The sequence below is a fragment of the Podarcis filfolensis genome, assembly GCF_964270895.1.
Source record: "Podarcis filfolensis genome assembly, chromosome: 2".
NCBI classification, from domain to species: Eukaryota; Metazoa; Chordata; class Lepidosauria; order Squamata; family Lacertidae; genus Podarcis; species Podarcis filfolensis.
The window spans coordinates 40865664-40879634 of record NC_139605.1 but is presented as its reverse complement, the minus strand read 5'-3'; the positions used below and the strand labels follow the sequence as shown (position 1 = coordinate 40879634).

The 13971-nt window shown below is 50.5% G+C and overlaps 1 long non-coding RNA gene across 6 annotated transcripts in view; it reads right to left on the bottom strand.

The window, feature by feature from the left end:
• Window positions 1-13971, bottom strand: part of LOC310757664 — a 44857-nt gene that overhangs the window by 28759 nt on the left and 2127 nt on the right. For 4 of the 6 annotated variants that reach the window (XR_014545377.1, XR_014545378.1, XR_014545379.1 and 1 more), the window contains exons 1-2: window positions 13791-13907; window positions 7594-7715 (exon numbers count right to left, since the gene is read on the bottom strand). This is a non-coding gene — a long non-coding RNA (uncharacterized lncRNA). Of the gene's footprint in view, window positions 1-7593; window positions 7716-13790; window positions 13908-13971 lie in introns of those variants that run through there. The other 2 variants (XR_014545375.1, XR_014545376.1) reach the window with 1 other exon arrangement.

Below are 13971 nucleotides of genomic sequence, written 5' to 3'. Positions count from 1 at the left end.
GTGTCAGGTGCATCTGGTGGTCAGGATTTGAAAGGGGGAAAGAGACAAGAATAGGAAGGTAAAACGAGAAGCAGGCTCAAAAAGGGGAGAATATCCAGTACAAATTAACAGATTGAAGGAAATGGCGGGAGGCAACGAGGACTTGGAAATACAGGAGGCTTTCACAACATGTACACACACACACACACACACGTATGTGTATGTATATGTGTATGTATATGTATATGTCGTTGTCGTTTTTAACAAAGCTTAACCGGACCTCGTAGTTTAGTGGTTGATAGTTTAATTGTACAACCCCGTTAGCACTCATTCAAAAGCACTGGTATCATTGGCCGTATTTGAAGAGAAACAAAAGGGAAGACGGAAGAAAATGAATAATCATTTTTTGTTTTCGTTTTTTTAAAAACCCCACTAGAGCCCATGAAAGGGGGTGAGGAGGCAGGAAGCTTGCCTGCAGGAAGCGGGTTGCCCTCGGAAATGGGGCTAGTGAGGAATTTTGGGTGGCTCCATAGACAGACGTGAGAGCTCTCTGGCCCCAGCTGGGCGCTGCTGGCTTTTCCCTTCGCTCGCCCTGCAGGACAGATTCACTCCTTGCCATTCTCAAGAACCCCAACCCGGAGCTAGATGTGCGCGCCTGATCTCCACCTATTTGGCTCCTGAGAGGCTGAGGTGTGTGGCGGTGGGAGTCAGCATCTGGTCTGGGAAAGAGGCCCCGAGTTTGCTTTCGGAACTTCCCCCACCGTTTTCAGTCAGTCTCTCCGGCCAAGTCCGAATATGAGCCCGTGATGGCTCAACGGAACAAAGAGCCAGCAATCAGAGAGAGAGAGAGAGATGGTGCTGGACATTCCCGGATCCAGCCCTGGAGGAGAGGACTGCCAATGTCTTGCCCCCCCCCCCCCCGCCTCCAACTGCAAATCGACGCTCTCTCTCACTGGGCGCAGCGAGGCTTACTCCCGAGTAAACACGCGCCGCGAAGGGGGGGGCTGTCCTTCCTTGCTGCTGCCATCCCGCCCAAGCTGCTCCGCTCGGAGGGATTTACTTCCGAGAAGACGTACAAGAGGATTGGGCTGAACAAAACTGAACAGGGAGGGGGGAGGAGAAAAAGTCTGGAATGCATTGACGGGGAAACAAAACGAAACAAAAATCCTACGGGGTGTGCAGCGTGTGTCCCCCCTCCCCGCTCTAAAGCAGCCCGCCCTTTATCTACACCCCCCTTCCGCGCTAGTCGTTTGCAGCAGCAGAGGAGACCTTTGGAGAGGCGAGAGGCTCTTTGGCTCCCTCGCTACCTGCAGCTGCAGCGCGACTAACGCTGGGGTGCCTGCCTGCCTGGACGGCTAACCCGGAAGACGAGAGAGTGGTGTGTGTGTGTGTGTGTGTGTGTGTGTGTGTGTGTGTGTGTGTGAGAGAGAGAGAGAGAGAGAGAGAGAGAGAGAGAGAGAGAGAGAGAGAGAGTCTGACGCCACTTGTACGTGCTTCTATTTGTGGACCTGCCTTAGCCGGCTTGTTGGAGCGCTGAGCGGGGCTGGGGCTGCTGCAGCCTCCGCCTGGCCGTCGGCTCAGCCTGCGGCTCCCCCTCCCCTCCCCAGACCAGCGTTGCTCCTGGCTGCCCCTCCTCCCTCCCTCCCGCGGCTCCTCCGCCCCCTCCCGGCCGCCACCAATATCTTTCCCTTCAACCCCCTGCTGGCACTGAGGAGCTGTCTGGGATGCGGCGTCCGGGGAGACCACCCTTGCTCGCCACTGCTGGGTGAGTAGCTCTAGATTTCCCTTTTGCCCGCTGCCCTGGATGTGGAGCCGCCTTTTCATTAGGGGCTATATATATTGGCTGCTCCCTCCCTCTCTCTTTCTCTCGGTACCACTTTGCTCTGGTGACTTGGTTACATACAGGCAGGGAGGAAGGGAGAAATGGTGACTGTTGCGGCTGGAAAGGGCGAGTTTGGGGTGTGCGTAAAAGGCAGCGAGAGCTGAGCGCTGCCGCCTGCGGAGTTTGCCGTCGAGATCCGTACGGATCTCCACACAAAAGGTCTGAAGAGACGGCGGTTCAAAGGGTGACCCGCCCCGTCGTGGAGAAGATCCTAAGGCAGCAGAAGCGAGGCAGTTCTCAGCCCGGGTTTCCCGCTACGAGGGAGAAACGTGGCGGCAGCACCCTTGGGTGCTGTGAGCCGCCTTCTGCGGAAAGGGCGCACGGGAGCGTTAGGAGAGGTCGCTTGTTTTTATTTGCAGCGAGGTGCAAATAACTGGAATGAAATCAGACTCGAAAGTGTCGGAGCTGGAGAGAAGACCCGGTCAGCTTGTGTGGCAAAAGTTGGGGAGTGTCTGGGGTCAGGAGGAGTCGCGGAGTGACACGTAGTGTCCTGGAGAGAAGCAGCAGCGAATTTAGAGGCGATTGTGGACGTGGAGGAAACTGCTGTTGGTGAATATCCAGCACAGGCAAATGCTCTCTGGGGTCAGAGCTCGTGGTGATTATAGGAATGGCTCCCTTCCTATTATTTCCTTTTTTAAAAGTCTCTTAAACTAAGATAAATTAGGAAGGGGTGGAAACGCAGTCTGGGGTGAGGAGAGAGAGGGAGGGAGAAAACGAGCAGCGCGTGTAAATAAACAGTCTTTGTTATGTCTGTTCACAATGGGGGTCTCCCTCTGCTCTTATCACTGGCACAGGTGCCTGCCTACCTTGAAAGCCACAATTAACAGTTGCTTTTGTGTGCGCGCGTGTGTGTGTTGCGAGTGCAAACATGGTGGGAGTCATCTCAGCGAGATGGCATCGCATGTCCATTCAGATAAAACCACGGAGTAAAATCTGGGGAATCTCCCGTCAAAAGCAAAATTGAATGCGAGGGATAGGGAGCAGATGTGCATCTATAGCAGTACATCATTCCCTAACCGGAAATGCATTTATAGTATATTTAAAAGGAGGCGGGTTGTTGTTTTTAATCCCAGGGAAGAATTTACCTAGACCAAAACTTTTGCAACTTAAAAACAAAAGGGAACCAAAACAAAAAAAGGAAAGAAGCGAGTTTGCCCGAGCGATCTCTGTCCTCGAATTATATACATTGACTCGATTAATATCTCCCTGTCCATTGGTAGGAGGCAGCTGCCAACCTTTTCCTGGGACTAAATATAACCACCCGTGTTCCCTCTGCCTGTCTCGAACCTGCTGCTGTTGTATAAAATGCATCCCATTACATGCATCTGTAAGGAAAACAACGCGGGGTGTCTTAAAATTGTCTTCCCTTTCTGAATCTGGCGTTCCCCGCATAGAGTCCACTAAACAACCGATGGCCCCCCGAAATCCTGATGGGAGGCTTGGGGAGAGACGGCGCAGGCTGCTTCTTCGGCCCACGCAGAGATTTGTCAGGGATTGGAGCCGGCTGGCTGCTGCAGTGCCGCCGCAGTCCGCTGCCCATTCAAGCAGATTCTCTCCAGAGAGGACTTTAATAAAATTGACAGAATAGTTGTTTAACCAGCCGTGTGAAGCGGGCTGAATCTCAGCCCCAGAAAATTAGTTAAGCTGCTGCACCCGTGGTCCTTGTGCGGGTTAGTTGATGTTCCGATGAGTGAATTAATTAAATAAGAGGCCCCAACACACGCTCACACACGCGCGCGCATGCCTTGCTCTCCTTGGTTTCCTTACTCGGAGTAGTCGGCTGCAGCGATGCATTTAATAGCAACGCAGATAGAGTTGCTAGCTAGCGGAGAGGGCTGCTTTTTTGCTTTTGCTTTTTTTTTTAAAAAGAAACTGGAGACGCGCTGCTCGCTCAAGGAAGAAGGAGCCGAGAGAAACGAGTTAAGGGGGAAGAATTCACAGCTTTCACCCTCGTTACAACGAGGCACGGAGGGAGGCGGAATCCGATCTCGAGTAAACGATCCGGGGCAGTCTCTCCTGGGCAGTCCGGCGCCCTGGCTCCCTTCGCTGCTAGCAAGGATCCAGGAACAACCCCACACTTCGTCCCCAATTAAACCGCCGCAGAAAAGGCAACATTTAAAACAGTGGCGGGGGGCTCCTCTATGTGCTGAATTTGAAAGAAAGAGTTCTGATCCGAAGCAGGGAAAAGAGACGAGGCGCAAGGCAAAAACACAAAACAAAAGCCATTCCTAAAATCCCAAATTTAGCCATGCTAGTGGCAGGCACTAATAATAATGCAGAGGATCTTAGGAGAAAGGGGAGGCAAGTTGCCTTTTGTGCAAAAGCCATGAAAGAATGGTAACGGGGAGGTGGAGAGGAGGAACGCGGCCGCTGGGAATGTTGCCGCGTCGCTGTTTTTGAACGAGTGTTTTTGCGCGCTTCTCGGCCTGCGAAGGATGCGCGGCTGGGCGAGGCTCCCTCGGCGCGGGCGGTGGGCCGGCTGGCTCTCTCGCGGTGGGGAAGTGGCAGGAGCCGGCTGCAGGGTAACCTGACACGCGGGGCTTCAGGGGAGTTTCCTGGGCAGCCTAAGGGTCTCTCGCTCGCCATAAATCAAGCAGCTTGATTAATCTTTACAATTTGTCTTTTAAAACAAACAAGGCGAATTATCAGCTCGTTAACTGCGATTTTATCACCTGTCTAAAACAAACAGCTTCCCTTAACACCCCCCTCGGAAAAAAGGGGGGAAACACCCGCAGCTTTGCTGAGTGCGGGAAAGGGCAATATTTAAAACGGTGGTTTGAACGCACAGCGCATCATTATGCACTCATTTATGTCAGCATTTCAGAGAGGTACAGGAGCGCATCTAGGGGAGCAGACAATGAAATTACCTTTTTATCCCACAATGCCTCAGTGGAGGGTCTCCATCTGGCCTCTGGGATTTTGGAAATTTGTAAAATGTTTGCTCATTTATTAATTAAAAACATGCCCCACCTACACACACACACACACACACACACACACATATCCCAACACCCCTCTGAAACCTCGACAGGGCAGGCGGAGGCGGGGCGGGGAAGGCTCTCAGGTAAATCAAAATGTGTCCAACTTTATTCCCGAGTAACAAAATCGAAGCTTTTCTTTCCGTCTCTTGTCACTGGGGCTGGGGAGTGAAATAATTCTGCATGTTGCATGTCACTTTAAAATATCGTTTTGTGGTAAAGGCAAAGCTAATATTAGAACGGGAGAAAAGGTTCAGATCACAAACGAGGGCGGGTGGGGGGAGCAAGGTGGTCTCTCCCTCCCTCCCTCGCTCCGTCCCTCCCGGCTGCCAGTCCTGGTGGAGCCGGAAGCCCTTCACAACGCGATATTGGGGGAATATCATATTTTCTAGCGCTGGCTTGACACTGAACCCCCCACGACCCCTTGACCTTCCTTTGATTTGGGAAGGTCCCCTCCGCGTTCCAGGGCTGCTTCTGTGCTTGGAGGGATCTCTGGTTGCTGCTGCTTCTCCTCCCTCCCCAGAATTTTTACCTGGGGAAGGAAAACAGGAGACGGAGGAGAACCCGCGCTTCCTGGTTGCTGCTGTATTGTTTAGATTACGCACGCACTGTGTGCGCGTAGGAAAGGCTTTAGGTTGTGGTGAGAAACAGCGGCTTCTCTTGAAAACAAAACCACGCAAACAAAAATGAAGCGGGTTGAAGATCTGAAAAGGCCAGCAGCATCTGGGACCGGCCTGATCGGGGCGCGCACACTTCTGGTGGAGATGGGCTGCTTGCCCCGGTCACCTCTCGTCTCTCCGGGCGCACACTGAGCCTGAAGGACATGGGGCGCCTCCCAGAGCTCACGTCTCGCTGGGCCAGGGTCTGCTCGCGGTGCGTGTGTGCTGGGGAGAATGGCAAAGGCAGTGGGTGGGTCGATCCGCCTTGGCTCCCTGACAAGCCCACCATCTCAGCCCACCCTCCGGCCACAGGAGCAGAGCGGGAGGAGCCGTGCTGCCCGGGCCGGCTGCCCCCACTTCTCCTCTTTCTTACCCGGATCGCCATGGCTCCCCTCCTGCTTTGGAAGAGGGTGGGCTGGGGGTCTCTCTCTCTGCGTCTCTCTCCTCGCAACTAAGCTGAAGAGGAAGCCGAGGACTCCGGGAAGGCATCCGGGAGAAAACAAAGACCAAACGAGCGAGAGAAGCAGCACAAGCTGGAGGGCGGAAAAAAGGGCATTGCAAGGGAGCATCGTCCTAACCTCCAGGGCCCACGGGCTGGGATGGGATCCCCGCAGGAGCCGACGCAAAGAGGGGGCAGCAGGGAGAAGGAGAGGGGGGAGAGAGGGCTCTGGGCTGCGCCTTCCCGCCCGCCTTGTTTGGGAATCTGGAATTGTTTTGTCTGGCTCGGAAGGTGACAGGGAGGCGAGGGCCGGGGGGAGAGAAGGAGAGGGGCGCAGGAGGGTGCCTCCAGCTCCCCAGAGAGCCCGCGGGGGCTTGGATGGGGGCAACGAGGGGCTGAGCAGGGTGGGCTCTGCCCACCCCCTTTGGGGTATATTATTAAAAAGTTCATTTCCTGGCGAATTTGGCAGCGGCGGGTGACGTCAGAGCCCCGGCGTCTCGGCGACGGCCCGCCTGGCTGGGGAGAAGGAGCCTCCTCTGGCCCAATTACGGGCTGTCAATCTTCCCCTCCCCCGCCCTTCAGGAAAGTGGCCTGGCCTCCCCCTCCCCCTTCATATGGGGCGGGGGAGCAAGGAGAGGAGGCAGAGAAGCCACCCACCCACCCAGATCCCCACCGAGGGTGCTGCATCTGACCTCCGTGCCATTTCGCTCCCCTTGCAGCCTAGCCTTCTTCGCCTGTAAGGTGAGGAGGCGGAATTGTCTCCCCAGCTAGGATGCTGCAAGCGCGTCTCTTTCTCCCTAACCCACCCTAACAGGTATTCACGCTCTGTGCTGTCATTTGCACCCGCCAACAACCCACGAAGAGCGATGATGCAATTTGATCGCGCACACACCAAAGTCTTGCTTTGACGCTGGAAATTCAATTTATATCTCTAGCACTCTAGGAATGACAGTCTGCTCATTATTTTTTATCTCCTCCCTCTCCTCACACAGCGCATAAGGTATATAGTTCCTTGGGCTGGAATGTGTGTGTACGTGGCAGTATTGTCTTATAAGTTGGTGCGAACACCAATTCCCTCTTTTTGCAGCTCCAAAAAATCCCTGTTAGGGCAATCCCTTTATTAGGCTAACCAGAAAGTCACAAAGCAAGGTGCAGACTTTCTTGTCCCCCAGAACACTTGCCTGATGAAGAGTTCTGAAGCACCCGAAAGCTTGCTTATTGTTTTGTGCAGCATTTTGGTTGGCCTAGCAAGGGCATTGCCCTAATATGGATTTTAGATTATGGGCCGACAAAGCTACCTTCACTTCTTTTTCAAGAGCACCTAGAAGTGTATTTAGAATTCTGGTCCTATACAAGGCAGGTGTGGTTCAGGTGGTATTTTGATTGCATCAAGCATGTATGCAGCGCAGCACCTTTTCCAGTTTTACAGACCCTTTTGAAATAAAACAATGTGGGTGGGTGGGGGTTCTGCGCAGCTCTGAAGCTTGCACTTTTTTGTTAGCAAAATAAATAGGTATGTTATCACTTGAAACTTTGGGGAACTTTCTTATTTGTCTTCCTGTTTTCACCTACACTGCTTGCACATTATAAAAAGGGATCCTTCACAAGCAACAATGACACACACAAACGATGCCCTCCTGTCCATGCTTACAGTACCTGGCTTTACAAGTGGATCACAATTCCTCCAGGATGCTCAGCCAACTGAAGTGCCATCATCTATTCTGTTCTGTGGCCTGGATCCCGGGAAGTGTCAGGAGAAGCAAAACAACAACAAACACCTGGAACATAATAGCACCTGGGTCAGTCACAGAGGCACTCCTATATTTTCCATCCCAGTAAATTTCACTTTTGGAACTGGAAAGAAGGTATTTCCTTCCCTCTGACTCACATTTGGTTGATTGCATCCATTCTTCCATTAAATGGCATGATTTTATTTTTATTTTTAAATTTCTCTCTCTCTGTGTGTGTGTATACACACACACACACACACACATATACATACTGGAGACAGTATTGTGTATACCTTGTGGAAGGGGAGAACAGGGACATTTGGTTCCATTACCTTAGTTAATTAAACAAACAGCCACCCTACCCTCAAAACCAGGTACTTTAAAAGAAAGGAAAACTCCCATATCTTAAGTTCTTCTTGGCTAAAGTTTTCCTAAGGTGCAGGTAGCTGGAGACGGAAAATGTGATGACTGAATTAACGCCATGAATGAAAAGTCCTGTTGACTTGTTCCTATAGCCTTAGAACAGGGGCTTGAAAGGCAAGTGTCCACCTGGAGGAAGAGACGCTCCCCACCAGAGGCGGAAGAGCCCATGCTGCTGAACACCTGGAGAGGCTCCTTCAGCCTTGGTGGCGTCCTTAGCAGGGCTTGTAACTGGCTCCATTCTCCCGCCGGCTTCTCTAACGCTTTGCAGGGACACAGAGCCCCTTTTGGGAAAGGGGGAGTTTCTTCCCCCAACTCTACCTTGGGGGCTTGTCGTTTCCAAGAGGGGCTAATGCCCAGTGACAGCTGAACAGCTCAGGGTGTCAAAGGAAGGAAGATCTTCCGGGCGTTTGAAATAAACCAGCCTTGCCTTGTTGACGGGGAACATTAGTCAGAGGGGGTTGCTTTTATTTCCATCCCTTCCGAATACTATAAGATAGATTTAGCAGCGTTTGGGGCGGGTGGTGGTGGTAACAAAACGGCGTTTCGAGACGGGTTTATAATGTTTCCTTTTTACGACCAAGGCTGCGATCCCGTGAACCTAGGATAACACAGTGGGCTCTGCGTAAACGTGCTTTAAGATTGTGGACACTAACCTCTCTCACCTAAGAATCTGAGGGGGATTTAGTACCAAATTTGTCCTAAATGTATCCATCCAAGGGGGCTGTCCTGTATTACGTGACTAAGGTTAAAAAGTACGCAAAGGCCTAAAGAGAAAAATAAATGAAGTGTCTTTGGGTGTCTTTGAGAAATACTTCTTTCCCCCCATGCCCAACCTCCACCCCTCAAAAAAAGTGACATTAGAGGTGAATAATCGTTTGAGGAGACTGGAAAGAAGAGGAGGGATACTCATTCGCGAGTTCCATTGTCAGCCTGCGCGTTTGTGTGCGTGCGCGTTATTAAAGACCCAGAGATGAAAGTGCCTTGACTTTGTAGAAAAGTTTCTCATTAACTGCGCGTTAAAACTGAGAAGGAAAATGACGCCTCTGCTGTTCCAGAACTGATGCAGGCTGGACAGGCTGCTGTACCTTCCGTCCAAATAGGAAGAGAATTGATGGCTAAATTACGCGAGCGTGTTGTGTCTCCCATCCTTCCCCACCCCCACCCCCATTCTGCAGAAAGGGCTGGGTCTAGGTCAGGGGTTGAGGATCGGTGAGGTCTCTTAGCATCCATGCAAGCGCCTTGGTAGTCCTGGGCGGCTGTGAAGAGGAACGAATAAGGAAGAAGGTCGAAGGACAGCATAAGAATGCGAGAATCCACCAGAGCGAAAGCAGACCGCTTGGGTGTTGAGCAAAAGGGCAGGAAGGGTGGCTGCTTAGCAAGCCTGGCCCTCGACGCGGCGGTTGGCCAGGAGTTTAGGAAAGTTTAAGACGCGACGCTTGCCTGCCCTGCAACCGCAGTCGCCATCTCTCCTGGCCGCTCTAGTTTGTATCTGGACGCGTGCGCCCGATCCATACCTGGGGGGTGTGTGTCGGGGAAAGGATCACACAGGGCAGCAATATAGTATTGGGGGGAGGGTCCGGAGGGCGGAGGGAAGGGGGCGAGCTTGGCTTTCAGAACTTCCTTTATCTGGTCGGTTAAATCCGACGGCGATCCTGGCCTGATTGTGCAATGCGCAACGAAGAGCCAGAAATCACAGGCGGCAACTACAGCCCGTGGTCGCTTCGGCTTCAGGCTCTGGGAGGAAATGCAGGCCGAGAATGCGCGCAGCAGAGTCGGGAGGGCTTACTTCCGAGTAGGCACGCTGCAGCAAACTGAAGCGGGGTAGGGGGAGAGTCGGGACTGCATTCGTGGGCACCCCAAAGAGAGAGAGTGTGTGTGGTGTTCCCACCCTATCTTCGATGCCGTCATCTGCACCCCCGCCCGCAGATCAAATATTTGGAGAGACGTCACTTGTCTATAAACCTCCTTCTTTACCTGCAAGAGCAGCAAGAGGGGTCTGGGGCGGGCTCCTGCTGGAGTAGCGAACTCGAGGAGACAAAGTTGGTGAGTGTGTTTCTAATCTAACGCCTCCATTGATTTCTTCACCTGGCTTGGCTAGTTATGGCAATTGCACAGGGCTGGCTTGTTTTCCTCCAACCACCCAGGTCATTCTCTGGTGTTGTGTGTGTCTCCCCCAGATCAGAGACACAGGTGTCTGCCTCAAATGACACAAGTGAACCGATGCTAAGGCGTGCGCGCGTGTCACCGCAACAACGGGGCATTTACCTGTCCATCAATTTAAAACAAGCTGGGGAGCGAGTCTCAAATCCGGCGAGGGGTGGGGAATATCTCTTCAAAAGCAGGGTGGCAGAGGGAAAGGGGTAGTATCTATAAAGTAAGCATTTTTTAAAAAATCTACCTTATTATGAAAATAGCCTTACTCCCGAAAACAGATTTAGGGAGATCAAAACTTTTACCGCACAAAAGGCATGACTATATTTAAGCGTATTCTGCTCGGAGGAGAGAAATCCGCAAGAATATCTCTCTTATCTAGACGCTGTCCATGGCATTGAGAGTTTTCTAGAAACTAGAGACACGCAGCTCGCTCAAGGAAGAAGGAGTCGAGAGAAGCGAGTTACGGGCGAAGAATTCACAGCTTTCACCCTCGTTACAACGAGGCACGGAGGGAGGCGGAATCCGATCTCGAGTAAATGATCCGGGGCAGTCTCCTGGGCAGTCGGGCGCCCTTGCTCCCTTCGCTGCTAGCAAGGATCCAGGAACAACCCCACACTTCGTCCCCAATTAAACCGCCGCAGAAAAGGCAACATTTAAAATAGTGGCAGGGGAGAGGAGAGGCTTTATTAGGCTCCTCTACGTGCTGGATTTGAAAGAAAGATTTAGAGTTCTGATCCGGAGCAGGGAAGAAACGGGGCACAAGAGCAGCAGCGTCTTTAGCAAAAATTGCGAATATTAAAACTCTTAAGGTTAGTCAGGCTGGCGATGGGCAACAACAACAACGCACTTAATCTGAGGAAAGGGAAGGCAGCTAGCGCTCGTAGAAGTCGTGTGCAAAAGCAAAGTCCCTTGAAATGTTGCTGCTGCTGTTTTTATTAATGCGGAATGGTGGACGGAAGAATGTATCCACTGCATAGTTTGTCTTCTAAGTCGTGGGCTTGATTTGGATGCTTTCTTTCCTTTTAGAAATGTTTTTGCTTGTGAGTCTGCCATCAATGTTTTCTGGGGGTGATTGGATAATTTTCCTTTTCAATTTTTATTTTTTGCTGGGTTTTAAAAGGGGAGTGAGAGTTGCTGAGCAAGCGGCTAGTTCTCTCCAGCCACCCACCTCGCTTGTGGCAGGAGCTGTTTCAAGCAGCAGGCTCGAAAGCTTCGGGGGCTTCAAACTATCAGAAAGCGGTTTATTAAAAAGTTTTTGAAAGCCCAAGCAGTAGCATAGTCATGGTTTACATTCAGAGAGTTAAAAGCAAATCAATATTCTGAACATGATTGAGAGCTGGTCCTGTTACATCGTTTCAATGCCCCATAAGGAATGAAAAGAGAATACAATAACCTATGTGGTTTGCCTGGATTTTCCTGGAATTATAAATGTCCAATAGTTATATTGGACACAAAGGGTTCTAAATATGGCCTTGGTTTGGGCGGGATTTTTCAGGCGATTACCTAGGAAGACTCATGACTTCCATGCAAAACCAGTGCTTTTGTATTATTGCTTTAACCTAAATATCAGATTTAAGAAAATCCAGAGGGGTAGGAGACGATTGTAATGATCTGGCAGCTATATGATCACTAAATTATACTTCTACCCAGAATTATTTCCAAATTGCCATGCCCGTGGAGTATTAATGTAATTAATTCACTTCTACTAAAATTATTTACTATTTTAAACGAAGATTTTAAACTGATGTTAAAAGTGTGACTTGGAAAACGTATTTCTGGTTTTTCTTAATAAAAAAAATGCAAGTTGGGTACTGGTTTTGTTCATTTATTAAATGGTGAACAAAACAAGCTGCCTGAGAAACAAGCTGCCTCAGGATCGGCTACGATCCTGAATGTACTTACCGCTAAGAAGTTAAATCAGATTAGGGGGCTGATCTACTGTGAAGTGAATGGACTGAGCACTAAAGTTATGGTGAAATAACAATTATGTAATAATAGAACCAAAACACTGAACTACAGCGGAAAGAAATAAGGCATGTAGTTAGAAATAAAATCATTGCCGGTTTTAAATACGTTTGGATTCGAATTCGCTGGTACATTAACAGCCACTTCGGTTTTATTTGAGGTACTTCTGGTTTACTCTGCATGTGCCTGGGATCCAACCCACCTAACACTACTCTAATTACAACTGAATCAGCTAGAACAAAACAAAACAAATGCGGGCAATTGTTGCCCTTGTTTTAAAATGATGGGGAACCGGACTCTGGGCCTTGAGAAATAGGGTGTGGGTTCCCTAAAGCTGACCATATTTCGAAACCCCATGTCCCTGCCTACTCTGCTTTTAAGTACTTCTCTCTCTCCCCCCCCCCACTTTCTCCCTATGTTATTTAGTGCCGTGTAGATTCCCAAATCCTAGGTATGGAGCATGCTTTACGATGAGTAAAGTATTCACTTTGCAACAAGAAGAAAGCACGATCTCTGAGAGATAAGGAGCTTGCTTAATAATGGGAAAGCTGGAATGGGGCGAACAGAGAAGTTCTGGAAGAGGTGGGGGGCAGCAAAAGTCTAAAAAGCAATGGAGGAGTGGAATGGCGCGTGGGGTGGGGGGGAGGGAGTCTTTGGCGGGTTCAGCGCTTTTTAGCTGTTTGGAGTAAATGAGGGGAATGTGGATTTCCCGGGGCCAATCGCAAGGCTCGGCTGAGCGCCTGGCTGCTGATTGGCTGGTTCTTAGCCTGCGCGTCGCCCCTAGTTCATGTCTACTGAACCGAGTCCAGCTGGCGCCAGAGCTGACATAGGATGCTTTGGGGATGTTACAAAAAAGGCCAGAATAAGTGGAGCTTGCCATCTGAGTAAGAGCTTCTACCCAAGCCTCCTCTCTCTCTCTCTTCGCTCTCCTTCGCCTCTCCCTCGCTCACTCTTTTCTGCATTTCCATCCTCCAAACAATCATCTCCCCTCCCCCCCTTTACAGCCTCATAAAGAAACTTTTCAAACATTTGGAGTTAGATTCAGTCTGCTTGGAATTTCTCTCTGTAAGTATGTTTGTTAGTGGAACCGAGAGGGTGGGCGGAGGGAGGAAAAGGAGACTGCGCTTATTTTGCAGGAGAAAACGCGTTCGAATCGCTGTTTTTTGTTTTTGTTTTTAAAGCACTCATCACTCCGAGTTTTCTTTTCTTTTATCTCAGTTTGAACTACAAACAAACGCAGACCAAAGGGCTCTCTTCTTTCCCCCTTACAGTTCGTCGCTTATTGACAACTGTAGAAAAGTAGATACTATTTTTTATTTTTTTTTGTACAGCGGAACATTAAAAACAAATGTTTTGATGTTAGCCTGGGGACGGTGTGGAAGAATGAATATTTTTGAACTGGGAGAGGGGTGGCGGCTACAGACTGTGATGGTCAAAATAAGGACCCTCCTTCGCTCCCCTCTCTTCCCTCCCCCCACCTCCATCCCGTGATTCAGAGGACAATTTTTACAGGACTGTGTCTGCCGGAATCTAACGCGTACTCTTTGGAGCACATCTTCAAAAGGCACGTAAGGTACTAACCGTTCCTTCCTTCCTTACAGGTGGTGATCCCAGGTGTGTGGCAGGAACCTCTCTCCGCAACTTCCCTGTTTAAAAGAGGGACACACGGTTACCTTTGTCTGCCTTCCGAGATCAGCCTAGCTCTCTACCGTTTCAAAACCAAAACCAACTCTAAACCAAAACGGTTTTGGGTTGGAGGGAG